The 19,858-nt window shown below is 37.4% G+C and overlaps 1 pseudogene; it reads right to left on the minus strand.

Annotated features, from left to right (window-relative positions):
• Positions 1–13,210: 13,210 nt before the first annotated feature.
• LOC130028271 (interferon-induced protein with tetratricopeptide repeats 1-like) lies at positions 13,211–14,567 on the minus strand (annotated as a pseudogene).
• Between the last annotated feature and the right edge of the window lie 5,291 nt (positions 14,568–19,858).

Consider the following 19,858-nt stretch of genomic DNA (forward strand, 5'->3'; position numbering starts at 1 on the left):
ACAAACCATTGTTTTTCAATGCAGTATAAGTGATATTTTATTATTTTTAAAAAATGTATGCAGCTTCTGGAACTCTCACTTTTGAATAACATTCTTATGTTGCATATAATTATGAAAAATATTAAATGTTTATTAAGATTCATGGCTTTGTACATATATGATATGAATTCATGTGCTATTTCCACTAGAATTTAAGTTATTAATATTGAACATTGATGTTGGTGTATAATTTAAAGACTCCTAATTAATAACCAAATTTTCATTTTTAATGCATTTATCTTTTGTGGCCTTCCCCTGTGGTGTTAGGACCAACCAATGTCAGAGATCAAAAGACCCTTTGGATGCCTACCATGCATCCCGACCCTTTTTTGCAATTTCCCCAGTCCTGAAATGCAGGTTTAAAAATGGTAGCAATTTATACTTTCAAACCCTAAATATATAAACATTAGACTTATAAATCAATGGAACATCAATCAACTTACAAATATGTATATATGTAAACACACACACACATGCACATATAATCAATTGTTCTCAAGTACAAACATAGGTCAGAATAAACTGTGAAAAATAGAAGACAATGTTTGAGATTTTCCCAAGAATTAGCTATCTCTCATGACTTGTTATGAAAATTAGCTAATATATATATATATATATATATATATATATCACTAAACATCTGTGTTAACCACTGGCCTATCAAATTGAGGCAGGGACTTCTGGTAATAGTTTTTCTCTGGTGGTAAATAAGAATGTCATGTATTTTTTACAGAATATCTTTAAAATATTTTTAATTCATTATATGGCTGTGATTAGAAGATAACTGATAGATGAGTCATAGGCATACAACATTCTAATGCCAATTCCACCAGTAGCGTCAACTTCCCTACACAGTTGCCATGCTCCTCTTGTCTCCTCCCCCTGCTTCCTCTTGCCACCTGGAAAGGCACATTACAAAGTTTGGTGGTTGTAGTTTAGGTCTCATGCTTACTGTGTCATTGAGTCTGTGCTTTGGTTATATAGCAACACCAGACTCCTACACCACTGAGACCTTTTAGTCCTGCTCCTCCATTACTCCCCTTTCTCCTCTTCTGATTTCACCCATTGATTTCTTTCCTTCTCGCTCCTTCCTATACTCTGGGCCCTAAGGGGATTTAGGGAGCACCCCCTCTTCATTACAATACTTTTTCTCACCCAGTTATTCTATATACCACAGATAAGTGAGACCATCCAGTGTTTTTCTTTCTTCTTCTGCCTTACTTCCCTCAACATGCTATTTTATATTTTCAACCAGTTTACAGCAAATAGCATAATTTCAACATTTCTTGTAGCTGCATGCTATAACATTATGCAACTATAGCAGATCTTCGTAACCTATTTGTCCTCCACAGAATTGTTTATAAATATGATAAAACTGGCTAGATATCACTCTGCTTATTATTATCATGTGAATAAATTATTTTTAATGTCCATGGTAAAATAATACTTCAATTAAAAAATTCAGTTTTCATTTCATTAGTAATATATCCTTGACAACAAAGTTATTTCCCATGAAGATTTGAATACATTTATGTCTACCTAGGTCGAGAAGTCAACATGATGAATGACCTGGCACCTGAGTTGCACAGGAGGAAGAGAGCAGCTTGAAACACTTTCAAGATTATCAAAGAAATAGCTAAGAGGACAAAGAACCTCCAGCTCCGGGCACATCCTTCAATTCCACTGTTCTTCCTGCATTAACATACGGCTCAGAGACCTGGGCCATACAAAAACAGGATGAGACCACTATTCGGGTCTCCCAAAGAGGAATCAAAAGAGCTATGCTTGGAGTATCATGCTTCACTCAAGTGAGAGAAGGAATCCAGAGTTCTGACCTCTGTCGATGGTCAAAAATCAGGGACGCTGTCTCATTTGCCAAGGCATCGAAAATCAGGTGGACTGGACCTGTAATGCGATTTGAAGACGACCACTGGACTAGAGCTGTTACTGACTGAATTCCACAGGATGTCAAACGATCGCATGGCTGTCCACCTATGAGATGGTCAGATTTCTTCGTCAAGACCCTGAACGATCGGTTTGAGGCTCTTTGTGCTCCTGGAGTGAGCAGACGCCATTGGGCTACACTAACATGCGGCAGGGATGAATGGAAAGATTATTGGCGACCGCTCGAGCAAATCAATGAGTAACAGGATGTCAAGTAATCAAGTGATCAATCATAAAAGGCTTTGTAGTCAGGAGTTTTATGGAAAGTATGATAGGGAATGGGACATTTTAATCTGGGACACAATATCTTTCTACTTCTGAAATAGAATTTCTCATTTTTTAAGAATGACTTGAGGGTTGGGGCTAGAGTGAAAATATAGCGAGTAGGACATTTGTCTTGAACACAAGCAACCCAAATTTGATCACAGTCATTGCACAAAGCTCCCCGAGCACTACCAGAAGTAATTTCTGAGTGAGACCCAGGAGCAATCCATGAGCACTGTTGGGTGTGGCCCCCCAAACTGAAAAAAAAGGAAAAAACCCTTATATTTTTATTTTTTAAAAATAATAACATGTGGGGAAAAGAAAAAAATCCCACTTTTTAGTTTATTCATTGGAAATGGCCAAAGAATATAGAGGCTTAGAGAAGATGGCAAAATATTGAAATAAGTAAACAAATTTGAAACATACTATATAGCTTGATGCTGCATTTTCTTTGTGCATATAGAAAAGACAAATAAAAAAAACATCAAGTGTGTCTTACTGTGCATTTGAGGGGAAAAGGCAATATTTTGACTTTGAGCAACTGCTTCTAACACTGGCATATGGAGAATTACAAAAGAAACAAGTTTTGAAAAATTTGAAAGAGTTCTCCTATACACTGTTGATGTATCTAATTTATATAAAAGTGAAAAGGTGAAGTTCAGAGGAGTGAAATATTCAAAAATAATTTAATTAGAAATCAGAAGTTAGTCACAGATTTTCATCATTCTCTCAATGAGATTATCTTTAGAGACAGAGACAGTGAGAAAGAGAGAGATAGAGAGAGCAATAAATAGAAAAGAACCTAGAACATATATAATGAAAATATTGTAAGTGTTGAGGAAAGGGATCAAAACAATTGGATGAAAGTGAAAGGATAATCTATTAACAGGAAAGTCAAAGAAAATATGGTATTTAAAATCTATCCAGAATAATATTATTAAAAGAAAACATAAGTGCTTGTCAATTTCTATTTAGTTTAGCCAAAATGAAACCAAAATTGTTTTTGAAGATGGAATTTGAAATTCACATAGATACTACAAAATACTGCTTACTAGGTTTAATATATATACTATTTACAATCATCAATGCAACTACCTCACTCATAGACCCTGATGGGAAATAACATCTGGATTACTTGCTACTTGCTACTAATAGAGCAAAGCATAACATAGAACTATCCTGTGAATAAGACAATTCAGAAGTTTTAGCTGTTTGTGTAGGAAGACAAGGCCAATTAGAATGTTATTGAGAATTATGGGAAATGAGAATGAGAGGTGAAGATATGACTGAAGAAATTTGGTTTCATAGATCAGAATTTCTATAACATGAATAGACATTGGTAAGCAAATCCTCCTGTTAAATTACAGGAAAGTAAAAGTAAGTAAAGGCCCTCCCGTTGATCATCAATTTGCTCGAGCGGGCCCAGTAACGTCTCCATTGGAGACTTTGTTGTTACTGTGTCTGGTATATCGAATACGTCATGGGGAGCTTGCCAGGCTTTGCCGTGCGGGCGAGATACTTTCGGTGGCTTGCAGGGCTCTCCGAGAGGGGCGGAGGAATCGAACTCAGGTCGGCCATGTTGGCTGCGTGCAAGGCAAACGCCCTACCGCTGTGCTATCGCTCCAGCGGGAAAAAATTGTTTACTTTAGGGAAAATATAGATGAAAATTTAAATGCTTTTTCTATGTGAAATACTTAAGGAAATAAAAGACAATTATCAGATGATTTCACTCATTTGTGAAATCTGAGTAAATAGGCAAATTGCCAAAACACAAGAAAAGCAAAACCTAGATTGCAAAAACTGTCTATTACTAAAGGGAAAGGAGAGGATTTGGAAGAATTATAGAAGGGAGCTTTTGGTCATGGTATGGTACTTTACTGGTGGCTGTGGTAAGACTTCTATATGTATAGAGGTGTACAGACTTTACCTTTGAAAATTCATCACTTTGAAAATCAATAAACTATGGAGACGTTGGAGAAACAAGTAGGATTTAAGGGATTTGTTTTGCAATTCCACTCTGTCCTGGCACCACATACTGTCTTATGAACACCACCAAAATAAGTCCTGCGTACAGCTGTGTGAGACCTCAAACCAAAAGCTATGTAAACAAAAATGACAAAAATATAGTAACTACAAATATAATAAAGTATCAAGTCTCCACAGGTACGCTCTGACATATTAATAGGCCCAGCACCACATCTCCTAGCAGCTCTATTCAGCAAACTTCACTCTGCTCACAACTCTATTTCCTGTCACCAGGTGAAGATGGGCAGAGAAGGAAAAAAAAGCAATTCCTAATCTAATTCTTCAGAGTTCCAGGGATGCTAGCTACAAAGATTCACCCTCAGCACAGAAAACCCATGGGGAAGACAAATAGAAGTTTGCCAAGTTCAATGAGCAAAAACAATAATACAGAAGACACAGCCAACACCATCCAGCTTTGGAAGTCCTCAGAGAATGGCTTGAGTGATGATAGAACGGTGAGGATTTTTAATGAGTTCAAAGAAATGATAGCACAGGCAGGCAGCGGATCAGAAGAAAGTATGAGTTCTGAAATGAGAAAACCACAAGCAGAAATGCCATAAATGGAAAGCATGTTAAATGATAAACTCATTGAAGTCCTGAGCAATGGAATAACAGTAGCACTGCTCTGTAGCACTATCCTCTCATTTTTTATCGATTTGATCGAGCGGGCACAAGCAATGTCTCACAACAAATTGTGAGACTTGTTGCTACTATTTTTCTTTTTTTTTTGCTTTTTGGGTCACACTTGGCGATGCTCAGGGGTTACTCCTGGCTCATGCACTCAGGAACACTCCTGGCAGTGCTCAGGGAACCATATGGGATGCTGGGAATCGAACCTGTGTCAGCCATGTTGGCTGCATGCAAGGCAAACGCCCTACCCGCTGTGCTATAGCTCCAGCCCCTGTTGCTACTGTTTTGGCATATCAAATACATTACATGGATCTTGTCAGGTTTTAACATGTGGGTGAGATACTCCTGGTAGCTTGCCAGGCTCCAAGAGGGGTGGAGGAATCGAACCCGGATCAGTTGCATGCAAGGCAAAAGCCCTACCCGCTGTGCCATCTCTCCAGCCTGGAATAACAGTAGTTGAAGGAAAAATTGAGAAGCTACAAGAAGAGATGAAAGAAAATCTATAAAACAATGGAAGATGGGATAAAAGTCTGAAAAGTAATGAATAGCACCAAAAATGGGATGAGAACTAAAGAAATAATTAAAAAATATCAAGAGTCCCTGAGGACCAGGATGGTGAATTTGATGAAAAAACAATAGTTAAAAGCAATCATTTAAAGAAGAATATTACAGAGTTGGGGAATACGCTACCCTATACAAGAGGCCCAAGGGTCCCCCTGAAAATAGACTCAACCAGGAAAACTCCAAGGCACATTATTCTTAGAATGACAAAAACCAAAGCAGTAAGATCAAAATGGAAACTCATATACAAAGAAAAGCTCACAAGATTTATAGCAGCTTTATCAAATGAGACTCTATAAGCCAGAAGAGAATAGAGGGATATAGTAGAACAACTCAGTGAAATGAACAACTCACCAAGAATACCATATCCAGCTAGATTATCATTTAGGTTTGAAGGAAAAATACAGAACTTCACAGACAGGCAACAGCTTAGTGAATTCACAGCCTTGATTCAACTTTCTCAAGAAACATAAAAGAACAGGACAAACTTCCCATCATGTGGCATTGAGCATGGCATTCAACATGTGACACTGATGATTGCCTTCTACTTGATTAAGAAAGGTGGTGGCTTGAGTAATAGCACAATGGGTTAGGCACTAGCTTTGCATTTGGCTGATCCAGATTCGATTCCCTGAAACCTATGAACTTCCCTGAGTCCACCAGGAGTGATCCCTGAGTATAGAACCAGAGTGAGCCCTGAGTATGTTCCAACATGCACACCCTCCCCCAGAAAAGAAGGAAAGAAAAAGAAAGGTATATTTGTTTCATTTGCTAAAGGATTTAATACATGTTCAATAACAAGTTAAGATCTCATTTATATTGAATTAAGCTAAGAGATTCTGATATAAAGGACTCCATTTTTATTTCTGTGTCAGCAGGAAGGAAACTCTCCTCTCTATTTTTCCAATGGTCAGGTGCAACCCAATAACAAAAACAGAAAAACTTTTCAGCTCAGGATATTATCTCCTCCCCCAACATCAGTCAGGATTGTCCCAATCACGAGAAACACACTGTTCTGTATGACCATAAACCTGCTTCACCATTAACTAGAATATGTTGCTTCTGTAACTTGTGCGGCTGATCACCACTCCTGTAGTTCCTTACTCACTGCATCTGTCTGATTAGGATGTTATTTTTGCCTTTATAAACTCATACTTGACAGTCCTTAAGGCTGGGAGTTCTCTGACAGTCCACTCCAGGTCATAGGTTTCTTTAATAAAGACTCACAATTTGGCTTCACTGAGTGTGCTCATTTGTCTCTGGTAAAATGGCCTTACAACAGAATGTTCTGTCTTATCAGTTTTTTTTCCTTGCATCCACAGAGATTTTAACTATGATCTTTATTAATTGAAACTTTAATAATTTTCCATAACAAATATTTTCTAATGTAAAGTCAATATTCTTTTTCTTAGGATAAAATGCAGTTTATATTTCTATTGGCCAATCTATTTTCCTCTTTACATTTTCTTAATTCTCTTCACTTTTACTGAATTTCACATTTGTAGAATTTATCTGTTTCATGTAAACTTCAAATTGTTTCACTACAGAATTATCCATATTTATAGCACAGTATTGGTTTGTACCTTCTGCCTTCCCACAGGAAACTTGGGTTATTCCCATCACAGTGCTACCATTCCTCTGTGTTTACTTGTAATCTCTTTCTTTGTGCTGGGCTTCCCCAACCAGTCAATCAGTTTTATCTCCTAATCAGACTCTGTTAACTTGTAAATATTGCTTTTCTCTTCTCCTTAAGTTCTTTTCATAGTTAATTCAGAGTAATGGATGCAGGAAGACAGTTAATGCTATGCTGTAACTTTGGAGTTAATTGACTTTTGAATGATATTCTCTTGACTTAAGCCTCAGTTGTCCTTACTTCCTAGCACCCCAAAGGCAGGGTCCCAACAACGGACTGGATGGACCCAGGACAAGCAGTGAGTTACCCTGGCAACAAAATGGGCCAGGCCAAAGTGCCATAATACTTATCTATAAGTCAAGAGCAAGGTTATGGAGAAATTCTGTCATGATCCAAAAGAAACAGCTGGATTAGGACCCTTTTAGGGTTAAGAAAGATTAATTTGGCCTGAGCCCTGTAGTCTGAGATCTACAGTGAGATGTTCCCAGGAGAGCCATCCTACAACCTTACTGTGTCTCTTACTGTGTCCATACAAAATAACCAATATTAAGAATTAGAATTAAGATGCTAATGAACATGTTAATTAAGTTATTGGACTAAGGAAAGGAGAAAAACCCCTAAGTGGTATTTTGTCCTTGAAAGGAAGAAGGGCTTTCATATGTTGATTGTGCTACCTGAAGGGTGTGGTGGCTACCCCCAATGTGAGGAGTTGGAAAGAGATAAGAGAGAGACAAAGGCAGTGAGTGTGAACATGGAGAGATGAGCAGGAGAGACAGGAAGAGACAGGAATGAGGGGCAGTGTGAGAGTACAATGGGAAGTTTAGTGAGATTGGAACAGGCTTTTGGGGATGATGTAGGCAGATAAATAGGGAAAGGTCCTCAGCAATGAAATTTAGGTCAACAGAACTTTTGGGAGGAAAATCCTAAGATTGATCCACCCTGTGGATACAGAAAACAGACCTGATAAGACCTCCAGCAAATTCGGAGAAGGTTGGAACCCTTCCCATGTAGTTCCTCAAGCCTTTGGACCTCTCCCTTAATCTGATTAAAATGTGATCCAGTTCCCTGAAGGGCCTATAAAAGACACCTTGAAACAAAGGAAGGGTGTGCATATGCTGCTGGAGCCCATGTGCTGCTTGCACCCATGCGGCCGAGCACATGTGGCAGCTGAGCACATGTGTTGACAGCATCTCCCCTCTTGAGATGTGTACTTTCATTTCATTCTTTTGTTTGTAGAGGTGTCATGTGTGTAGAGGTTCTCTCCTCCCTTGGAGAAGTTTGCATTCTCTCTTGAGTGCGTTAATCTCTCTTTCTCTCTCACTCCCTCCCCTCCTCCACACCTTAAAAAACCCTCCAAATAAAACGTGTTTATTTCACTGCTTGTCTACTCCTGAAATTTCTTTCAGTGAGGTGAGACAAGAACTCAGTAACCCTCGGTCCCAGGTGGCAGAGGCAATTGGGGAGAAATTGACCATCTTTCTCCTCCCCGCTTCACATAAGTTACCCGTGGGTCCCACCGACCTCAGGGAGAATGGTACAAAGGCAACTGACCACCAACTGGCCTGGCAGTCTCATTTCCTCCTTTGTCCACCAATGGAATTGGCCATCTAGGGTGGGGGAGCAGCACGAGACCACTGAATGCAGGCCACAAGAGAGAGCCACGGGTTCCCTATTCACTTTGTGATTACACATGTAATAGTAATTCATTAAGTTAAAAAAAAAAAAGGAAAAGAAGATACCAGTCAGACAAGATAATAGCTGATAGGTTATAAAAATTAAGGAGTTTTTTTTTTCTCGAAGTGTTTTTGGGGCAGGGGCCAAATCTGTTTCTGCCTGGTGCTTACTTCTGACTCTGTAATCAGGGGTCACTTTTAGCAGGCTTGGAGAACAGCTGGGATTCCAGGAACTGAACCACATGCAAGGCAAGCACCTTACTATAGGAGTACAAACCCTCAGACCCCTAAGGAGCTTTTTTTTTAAATTGAAAATGTCAGGTGCATATTATCTGCCTCCCCCACACTTGATGCAAGAATAAGTTAATAGAAGGGAATTTTGTGTTAGGAAAAACACAGAAGTGAATAAAGTTCTTGAGGAAGCAAAAGGAATATATGAGAGTCAGAAACCATATTTATATTGTATATCTATTATTTAAATGAAGGGGTAGGAAAGATAATATATTTATGTATATTAAGCTGATACCTAGAGGATAATTTGTTATTTATAAAAATATGATTAATAAATTTTATATTTTTGTATGAGGGTGATAAGCTACTATAAGTAAAAAACTGTCTATAATTTTGAGTACTTAAGAAAGAGTAAGGTATTGATTTGTTTGTTAGAGAATACACTATTTAATGGCTTCCAATTTCCTTTATGAATTGTTATTTTTCAACTTGCTCTGGTAACACCATTTCAGTGGAAAGCAAATACTGTTAATTTAGCAACAAAACTGACAGTGACCCAAGTCAAGTTTATAGTCAGATTAAGTCATAAGGTATGATTCTTTACCCTGAATCATTTTCAACATCTCCTTGGGAACATATAAAACCAAACTTGCTGGCTTCAGTCCAGAATTATTGAACCTCCAATGCTGAAGACAGATGTGTGCGGAAATGGATTTTGACAAGCATTCTAGGATGGATGCTAGTCTCTTGGCCCTGGTCTACAAGACCCGTATGCAACAAATAATGTTGAGAGAACTTTAGTGTCTAAGCCTGCCTGAGCTGCTCTAACAGAATGTCATAAACTAGATGGCTTAATAACCACATATATTTATTGTTCACAGTTGGGAAGACTGGAACATCCAAGATCACAATGCTTGAGTATTCAGTGTCTAGAGAGAGCCTACTTTTCTGGTTCCTAGATGTTTTAAATAACTTGAAATAAAATGAGTGATGGGGTCTCTTTGTTCCACAATTTTTTTCTAGATTTTTAGAACAGTGTTTAGTTCTTACTTCTGGTTCTGTGTTCAGGGACCACTGCTGGCTATAATTGGTGGATTGAATGTGGTGGCTGGGATTGAACTAACATCAACAATATTACAGGAAAGCTACTTTAATCCTTGTATCCTTTCTGCCTGCTTTGAGGTCATTTTTTTTAAATAAAGGTACTATTTTAAATTCATGAGAGACCTTTCTTTTTGACCTAATCACTGACCTCCAAAGTTCCCACTTCTTAATACTATTATATTGTGGGCTAGGATTTCAACATGTGAATTTTGGGAAAACACAAGTATTTACTCTACAGCACGCAGATAAATCTATTGAAAGAGCATTTCTTGGTTGTTGTTGTTTAATAATATCAACAATCAGGCAGTAAAGTACCTCAGCATTAGAACACTTGCTTTGCATGTGTGTGGCCCTGGGTTGATCGCTGGAACCACAGTCACACCCACACACAAAGTCACAATACACAATCACATAGAAGACATGCTAGGAATAACTAACAACCAGTGAGCACAGGGACCTCCCATATGTAGCCAATCCTTAGACTTCCTCACTACTTTTGGAGATGATCATTCTCCCCAGGGAAAATTCATCATCAGGGATTATTGATTTCTAGATGTTTTTCTGAAGAGTATGGAGAGTCAAATGAAGGTTACAGTAATAAAACACAATATTAAATCAATATCACATGTTTCTTAATTTCTCTTGTCAAAGATTTTGGTTGCTTCATTTGTACAGATGTCTGTTTTCTGCCTAAAGCTCCCAGGATATTTACTTGTATTTCTTTTATAGGCAGAGGAATTTAACCTCCATCTGAATTATATGATGCTGCATTCTCTTAGGCATCCTTTATTACTTTAAAAAGGTTTAACCTTTTTAAAACCTCATGCAAAGAAATTTATAAACTTTTCCTGTACATTTTTGGAGAGTGGCAAAGATCCTAAGATTGTTCTGTCACATTTTTTTTCTGAAGGGGACTGTAGCCATTGATATATGAAATATACTGTGTAATATGGAAAGCTAACTATGATTCATAAAATGAGAAATTTAGCCAGGAACAAGACAAAGTCCAACCTGAGTTCATGGATGTTGGTAAAAGATTCCAGTGGTAAAGGTGTTTCTACTCAGCTAAGAAGCCTTTTAACTTCAAAGACAACTTGCAGGGCAAACCTTTTTGATCTTATATCACAGACAAATGCAGGAGTAACTTCTTTTTTCAGGTACCTGAAATCTAAGTAATTGGACCCCAAGGTCATGTATTGAGAGATAAGTAATAGTGTTTTCTAGCTCAGGATTGCCAATTAAGGACTAAAGGACTCTTCTGTAAGCCCAAAGTGAAACTCAAGAGTTGATGAGATGAAGATGTCTTTATAAATTGGTTTTAAGGTACATTTATCAATTTAAATTAGAAGTTGGAGTACAAGAAGACTGTAACTGGCATTTTGACTAATTGAGGTTAGATTCTCAATTAGAAATGGACAGAGTAATTTTAGAAGTAATTTTTGGAGTAGGAAGATTTTAAATTATTCTGTTTTCTTGTGATGTGAGTGTAAAAATATTTCTGGTAACATTTCATATAATTCATAATAATAAATAAAATAATATTTTAAATCTGTATATACTCCTGTATATACATTTTATGAAGGGCCAGATTGGAGGGTGCAAGCAAGTTCCTTACCCTTGTGTGTTACTGACCTGGGTTCAATCCTCAGCACTCGCACATTGTCCCCTGAGTCCACCAGGAATGATGTTTCAGTCGGGAATAAGCCCTGAACACCACAGTGTGGCACCTCAAAAAAAATTTTATGAAATAATAAACTTCAAATCCTTACCTATAAATGCAATGTAGGCCCTATACCCGGTACATAAACTCTTGGCAGTACCTTCAGGATCCTTTGGAAGAAAAAACAATTTTTTATTAATTTTTAGTCTTGAATTCAAAAAGGAACAAACAAGTGCTTTTATCACCAACAATTCAAGAATAATGAGGACGGTGTTCATAACAGAGTTCACTAAACTCTTTCCTAGAGTTGTGTTTATGTAATACAATCCTATGATTGTGATGAAGTAAAATAAGATTGCTTCTATATCTGACGAGTCTATATATGAGATTAAACTAACCTTGCAGTTTAGAGGTTTAAGTTCATAATCCAAAAATTCTAAGAAGAAATATCAACAGAAATATAACTACATTCTAAAATTCCCAGTAATTTTATTATCAAGAGTATCCAAAACATTTGTATGCTATATTTTACTAAGTTTGTTGATGATGAAAATAACCACTGTCACTGTCACTGTTCTTCCATTGTTCATCAATTTGCTTGAGTCTGTGCAGTAATGTCTCCATTGTGACACTTGTTACTGTGTTTGGCATGTCGAATACATCACAGGTAGTTTGCCAGGCTTTGTAGTGCAGGCGACATACTTTCTGTAGCTTGCCGGTCTCTCCAAGAGGGGCAGAGGAATAGAACCTGGATCAGCCAGGTTGGCTGCGTACAAGGCAAACACCCTACCCTCAAAAATACCAAGAAAATGGCTATCAAATGATAATTTATATTAGCTTGTGAAAAAGTTAACTTGGTTTGAAACTGTTTTAATAATGTGATTCTTATTTTTTTTGCATAATAGATAAAATATAGTCTACCATAATTTTCCTGTAAATGAACATTTATTTTACTCTTTCCAGGATTAGAAAAAAAAAGGAACACAGTTTATTTGATCTACATCCCCACATAATATATACATATTTAAACATATTTAACCTATTAATGATAAAAGATGTTTCAAAATGTACTAAATTCATTTTGAAAGTATAAACTTTTTTCTTTTTAAAATGAATTAATTAAGCATTTTATTTTATGTGAGTTCAGTGTTTTCTTTGCTACAAATCTACTCAACAAATTGCAATTTCTAGAGAGACTTCACATAGAAATGATACTTCTCTCTTTTGACAGAGAGACATGGACATTCTGTTTCACTGTATTCTACATATTGCTGCTATATATCAGGTTTGAATTATTACTTAAATGTACACCATTGAAGGAATTCCATAACATGGTATTTGATAGCCACAAGTAGCTACACAATTACATTTTTCAAAAGCCATAACTTGGATTGGATTAGTTCAGTTATTCTAAAATGGAATAGACTGTGAATTGCCAAATTAGCATTATGGCTTTGGAATTTTGAGTTCGTGTCCCACAGATCTCTTTTTACTGGCAGCCAACTTCAGGGCTCGCTCATAACTCTCCAGGACCTTAGTTATTTCTCCTTTCTGCTTCTGCACGAACCCACGGAGGCTTAAATCTTTCACGTCAAATTCATTTTTCCGAAGTTTCTTTAGGATGCATTTCTCCAAAGCACTGATACTTTTATCTCTTGAAAAAGATGCCCTCTCAATTTTCACTGTATTTAAATAATGGGTAATTGCATCTACTTCAGATTTTTTCTGAAATTCCTGAAATTTGCCATAGTGGAGGTGCAACTGTTGCAGGTCTTCTTCTGTGAGTGATTTCATGCCTAACACTTTTTGGTAGGTGTTCTCAGCTTTACTGTGCTCACCTATTTCTTTGTAAACTTCTGCCAAGTTTATGTAAGCAATCACAAAAGTAGGCTTGTGTTTCAAAGCACACTCCAAATGATCTATAGCTAATTTTGCCAGTCTTTCAACATTTTCTCTATTCTGCCCTCTGGACTGCCATATGTGACCTTTTTATTTTGGATGATTTGTGTTTTGTAGCAAAGCCCTATCTGGTGATTCAGTAAGGCTGAGGAGGCTGTGTGCTTCAAGGCCTTTTTTAAGAGCTGAAGAGCTTTATCCAGAGAGCCCTTTCTGCAGTGAAACTTGGCTGCATACTGAAGGATGTAAGTGTGTGAGGTCTTGCTGGCCAGTGCTTCTTCAATGTACTTTCCTCCTTCATATTCTTGTCTTAAGCCCTGAAGACACATTGCTAGGAGAACTTTTACATATTCGTTTTCTGGATTCAATCTTATGGACTGTGTTAGGGGGTACAGACTATTTATATTTTCTATTCTCTTAATGTTGTTCAGGCTATAGGTGACGATTGCATATCCAACACTGAATTCAGGACTTTTAGGGTTCACTTCCAAAGCCTTTTCGAAGTAAACCTTGGCTCATTCATAATCATTTTGTCCACATTTCTGCAAGGCTTCCTCAGAGTCAAGCTCTGGACACTCCATCATGTAGCTGACAGGACTTGCCAACTTGCACATCTTCTCTACCTTGTCCAGGTAAGTCTGGGCTTCTCCCAGCCTGCACATGTGGTGGGATAGCCAGGCATAGCTGTCCCAGGTGACCAGACCTCTCATGTCTGATTGATCAGTGGAATTCTTGCAACAGAAAGTCTTAGGCTTCTTGCAAGATCTCCAGGGCTTCTTGATTTTCTGCCTGCCAGGTGTTTCACATAGGCCAGCAGGTTGTACATTCTCGTGTTGCATTGGATATCTAGGAACTCAATCTGATTAAAGACTCTGTTTTCAAAATCAGGCATTTTATTGTCATCAATTTGCAATCCCCACATAAAGTGGCATCTCAGCTGGAGTTGAGATTCTTGTTTGGTTTGTTGCTCAGGATGACTATTTCTCTGCAGCTCTGAAAGCTGATGTTTAGGCTGATTTCACCTTTTGCTTGTTAGATCACGAGAAAACACTGAAGAGCTCATTTGGGATGTTGGCTGTTCTGTCTGTACTTTTATCGAAAGAATATCATTTCAGCGATAGCACAGCGGTAGGGCATTTGCCTTACAAGAAGCCAACATGGCCGACCCGAGTTCGATTCCTCCGCCCCTCTCGGAGAGTCCGGCAATTTGCTGAGAGTATCTTGCCCGCACGGCAGAGCCTGGCAAGCTCCCCATGACGTATTCGATATGCCAAACACAGTAACAACAAAGTCTCCAGTGGAGACGTTACTGGGCACACTTGAGCAAATCGATGAACAATGGGAGGACAGTGACAATGACAGGATATAATTTCATATATATATATGTCTATATATATATACTTTCTTATAAATAGATACTTCCTTATAAACTTTATAAAATACTGTCTGAATTACGAGATGAGTTCAAGAGGGATAATATATGAATCACTGAACTCTCTGAAGAGCAATAAGACAAATGTGAAGAAACAATAGTTAAAGAAATCTTTGATAAGCATTACCCAGAGGTAAGGGTTATAAGCACTGAGATCCAAAAGGCCTGAAAGGTTCAAGTAAATCAACCCAATTAGGCAAACTACAGGGCATATTACATTGAAAAAGATAACATTTAATTGTAGAAACAGAATATTGAAAGATCAAAAAAGGAGCTTGCACAAAAATGGAATGTCTGTAAGATGTACAGCAGACCTATTATATGAGACTCTAGAAACCAGAAGACTATGATAAGACATAGTACAAAAATTCAATGAACAGAACACCTCACCAAAAATACTTTAACCCACTAGATTACCATTCATATTTGAAAAAATGTATAGAACAGGGAATTTTACTGCTTTACAGCTTAGGGAATTCACAGGTATGAAGCCAGTTTTGCAAGAGGCTTTAAAAGAGCTTCCTTAAAGGACAGGAGAATCTTGCCCATGTGGTATGAATATGGCACTTGCTAATGTTGTATATCGTTGTCCTCCACTAGATTAAGAAAGGTTAAAAATATACAGCAACAAATCATCATAAATTGATTTTTATTGGTTTATTTTTCTAATTATTTTATTTGTCATTCTTTAAAATTTTTTGGAGCAAGTTATATGAAATAAAACATTTCACACCTGCCAAGAAGGCAAAAAAGAAGCCTCATTTATGAAAGGAAACATATGATTAAATAAGTTTTAAGTACAAAATAAAATTGAATGTAATATGCTTTAGATGCCTAAGGTAAAAACTTAGTTATGTAAATAAGAATAGGCAAATACTATATTGATACAAAGATTTGAATTTCCCTATTTACATGGGTCAAAATAATATAGAAATTTATCACTACAAATTGGTCTTAGTAAATTTATCTTCTGATAATTCCATTTGCTACTGCTTTACATTTTGTGGGAGCAAGAAATATGAAATAAATTAGCTGTATGCCTGCTAAAGGAGCAGGCTGGGAAATGAGGCTGGTGGTGAGATTGGTGTTGCAACATTGTATATCTGACATAATTAGATTATGCATAGCATTGTAAATATGGCATCTTAATTTAAAAATTAAGCTATTTTTTTAAAAAAGCAAAATGAACAAAAATATTGTCTGAAGTACTTTAAAATTTTTTTTATTTCAAAAGCATATTTAAGAGCAATTCAAGCTGACAATAGTTTCTATTGTTTCTAGTAGATTAAATGAATATTTCCATAAATTTCATGATCTGAAATTAGTCTACAGGAAAGATACTAGGAATTTTCTAGGGAATGATGGAAAAAGTACTTCAAAGCAAAACAATGCATATATAAACTTTCCAACACTACAAAAATTCCCTTAGATTCAGAGCACTATAAAAAGCAATGGAGAAAGTGGTGTAAAGTGAAAATCAGATGTAAAGATCAGATTTTCTAAGGTCTTGAAGGTTTTTGTAAATAGTTTAGAACCTATTCTAATAGGATACATTTAAATGATAGGAGAGGGATGCAGAGAAATAAAAATACAATACATAAAAATACAATACAAGGATTCTTCTTTATAAAAAGTCTTTCTGATCACAGTGGAATGGAAAAATACCAGAGTGGATGCAAAACCAATTAGCTGTACTGCAACTAGGTCACATGTGAATAAAAGATAATGCATTATCCTAGAGTTGAAATTTACTTTCCAAATATATTAAAAACATTTCAAAATGATGCATTATATCCCAAACTTGTCACTTCCTACAATACCCTTTAACTTTTTAAAAATTATTTTTGTTTCTATTTTATATTGCCCTAAATAAGTTTATATTTATCAAGAGTTCTGTATCAAGTTGATTGTCTAACATATCTTTTACACTCAGATGTCCTCTTCATACTCCAAATATTAATTTTTCTCTGCTTATAAAATTAATTTAAATCACGGATTACAATTTAATATTGATATTACAAAATTTGAATAAAATATCACCTTTCTTCACTTTCCCCTCAAATATCAGTGAACTCTGCTTATGGTGTTAGCAATGTCTCATTTCTAAATTCATCTTATCTTACTATTAAATTATTTATTCAATTCAAACTTTTGTTTATTTCAAGGCAAAACATTTTAAAAAATGTTTTTAAGGCAAATTATGTAATTGGCCTTAAACTTTATCAGAGGTTAGGAGCTCATATACTGCTAGAGTTGATAAGTTGGTACATGGGTTTCTGAAAGATGCCACTGTGAAAATTATGGGCAGAAGCTTAGGAAAATAGGCTGCATGCAAAAACATAGATCTTTATTTGAAGGAGTTAAATACCCAGTTTTGTCTTTTTGTCTAGCTTTACATACCCTCTCTTGGATGTGGACCATCATCATGACTTCGACTGGGAGTAAGACTTACCCCAGGTCTGGGATAGGTTCTTAATATCTCTCAGCTCCCACCAGTATCCTCCTGATAAGTATTTTCTGAATTTCAACAAGTTAGCTTGTAGACCTTGTCTCACGGGGACAGAAATCTGCTGAGATATCCTAGAGGGGCAAGCACTAGAGGTTTATCTCTCCACTGAATTTGCCTATGAGGTTTATGACTTGTATACCATTATAGGTCCCCTACTGGCTTCCTGTGTCACGGTTGTGCCTGGGAACAAAGAATCCGTCAAACATGCACATGGCATGTAGAAATGCACTAGTCACCCTCAAAATGGCACCTTCACAATTCAATACTCATCACATCGTTAATTAGCCAAGCTGAATAGAATCATGCTTTGTGCATTTAATCCTAATGACAAGAGTCTTTGAATTTTGTCTTCAGTGTGCAATTATTGACTAAGTAGACCGTGAGAGCTATCCTATTTATTTAGACTTCTTGTAGTTGCTGCTATTTTCTTTCTCAGGGAAATGGGAATCTTGGAATGTAATATATATATATATATATATATATATATATATATATCACTTAATCACTTAATCCCCGTTATTCATTGATTTACTCGAGCGGGTGCCAGTAACATCTCCATTCATCCCAGTTACGTGCTAGCATAGCCCAATGGTATCTGTTCGTTCTAGGAACATGCAGAGCCTCAAACCGATCATTCAGGGTCTTGACGAAGAAGTCTGACCATCTTGTAGGTGGGCATCCATGTGATCTTTTGATGTCCCGTGGAATCCAATCAGTAATGGCTCTAGTCCAGCGGTTGTCTGTAAACCTCATTACATGTCCAGCCCATCTGATTTTTGATGTCTTGGCAAATGAGACAGCGTCCCTGAATCTTGAGTGTTGATGAAGATCAGAACTCCGGATTCTATCTCTCATTTCAGTGAATCGTGATATTCCAAGCATAGTTCTTTCGATTCCTCTTGGAGAGACACGAATAGCGTTCTCATCCTGTTTTCGTAGGGTCCAGGTCTCTGAGGCATATGTTAATGCAGGAAGAACAGTGGAATCAAAGAGATGTGCTCGTAGCTGGAGGTTCTTTGTCCTTTCAGTTATTTCTTCAACCTTCTTGAATGCATTCCAAGCCGCTCTCTTTCTCCTGCGCAACTCAGGTGCCAGGTCATTCATCATGTTAATTTCTCAACCTAGGTATATATAACTGTTGCATTCGGAGATGGTGGTTCCGTTGAGAGCGAATGGAGCGTCAGGAACAAGGCTGTTTCTCGTAAACATTGTCTTCATAAGATTCAGCTGTAGTCCGGCCTTTCCACATTCACGGTCAAAGTCGTTCAGCATTTGTGCTGCTTGGCTGATGTTTGGTGTTATTAGAACAATGTCATCAGCAAAGCGGATGTGGTGTAGTTGCCGACCATCTATCTTCACTCCCATGCTTTCCCATTCCAGTCATCGCATGATGTTCTCGAGGGTGGCACTGAAGAGTTTTGGTGAAATGGTATCACCCTGCCGAACCCCTCTCTTGATATGGATGATTACTTCTTTGTAGAATGGTAAGATCTTGTTAGTGAATCCGCAATAGAGCTCACGAAGGATCCTGATGTATTGAGTTTGTACGCCCTGATTGGCCAGGGCTTCCATGACTGCTTCCATCTCAACAGAATCAAAGGCCTTCTTTAAATCAATGAACGTTAGACAGAGTGGCATCTTGAACTCCCGAGAAACCTCAATGAGATTAGTAATCTTGTGGATATGGTCTATGGTACTGAATCCTTTTCAGAATCCAGCTTGTTCACATGGTTGTCCTTTATCTAGTGTTCTGCTAATCCTATTCAGGATGACTCGAGTGAACAATTTGTAGACGATAGACAATAGGCAGATTGGGCGATAGTTGCCAATGTCATGGATGTCTCCCTTCTTGTATAGTAGTACAGTCCTGCTGGTTTTCCATTGGGATGGAACCTTGCATTCAGACAGGTAGCATGTGAAGAGCCGAGCTAATGTATTGATGAGTACTGATGGTAAGTTCTTCAGGTGTTCAGGTCTGATCTTGTCTGGGCCAGGTGCTCTTTGTTTCTTTACCGACGAGATGGCACGTTGGATTTCGGAAGAGAGAACATTGGGAATGACATATCCATCCTGTGGTATGTGGTATGTGGGCAAGTGGACGTGGCTATTAAAGAGATCTGTGTAGAAGTCATGAATAATCTTCTCCATTGCCCTTCTGGAAGATGTGATAGATCCATCATGATGTCGGAGGGCAGTCATCTTGGTTTTGTAGTTGGTGAAGGACAGGCAGGCATTACGAATGCTTTTCCCAGTTTCT

Source organism: Sorex fumeus, unplaced genomic scaffold (genome assembly GCF_029834395.1).
Source record: "Sorex fumeus unplaced genomic scaffold, SorFum_2.1 ptg000039l, whole genome shotgun sequence".
Taxonomy (NCBI): domain Eukaryota; kingdom Metazoa; phylum Chordata; class Mammalia; order Eulipotyphla; family Soricidae; genus Sorex; species Sorex fumeus.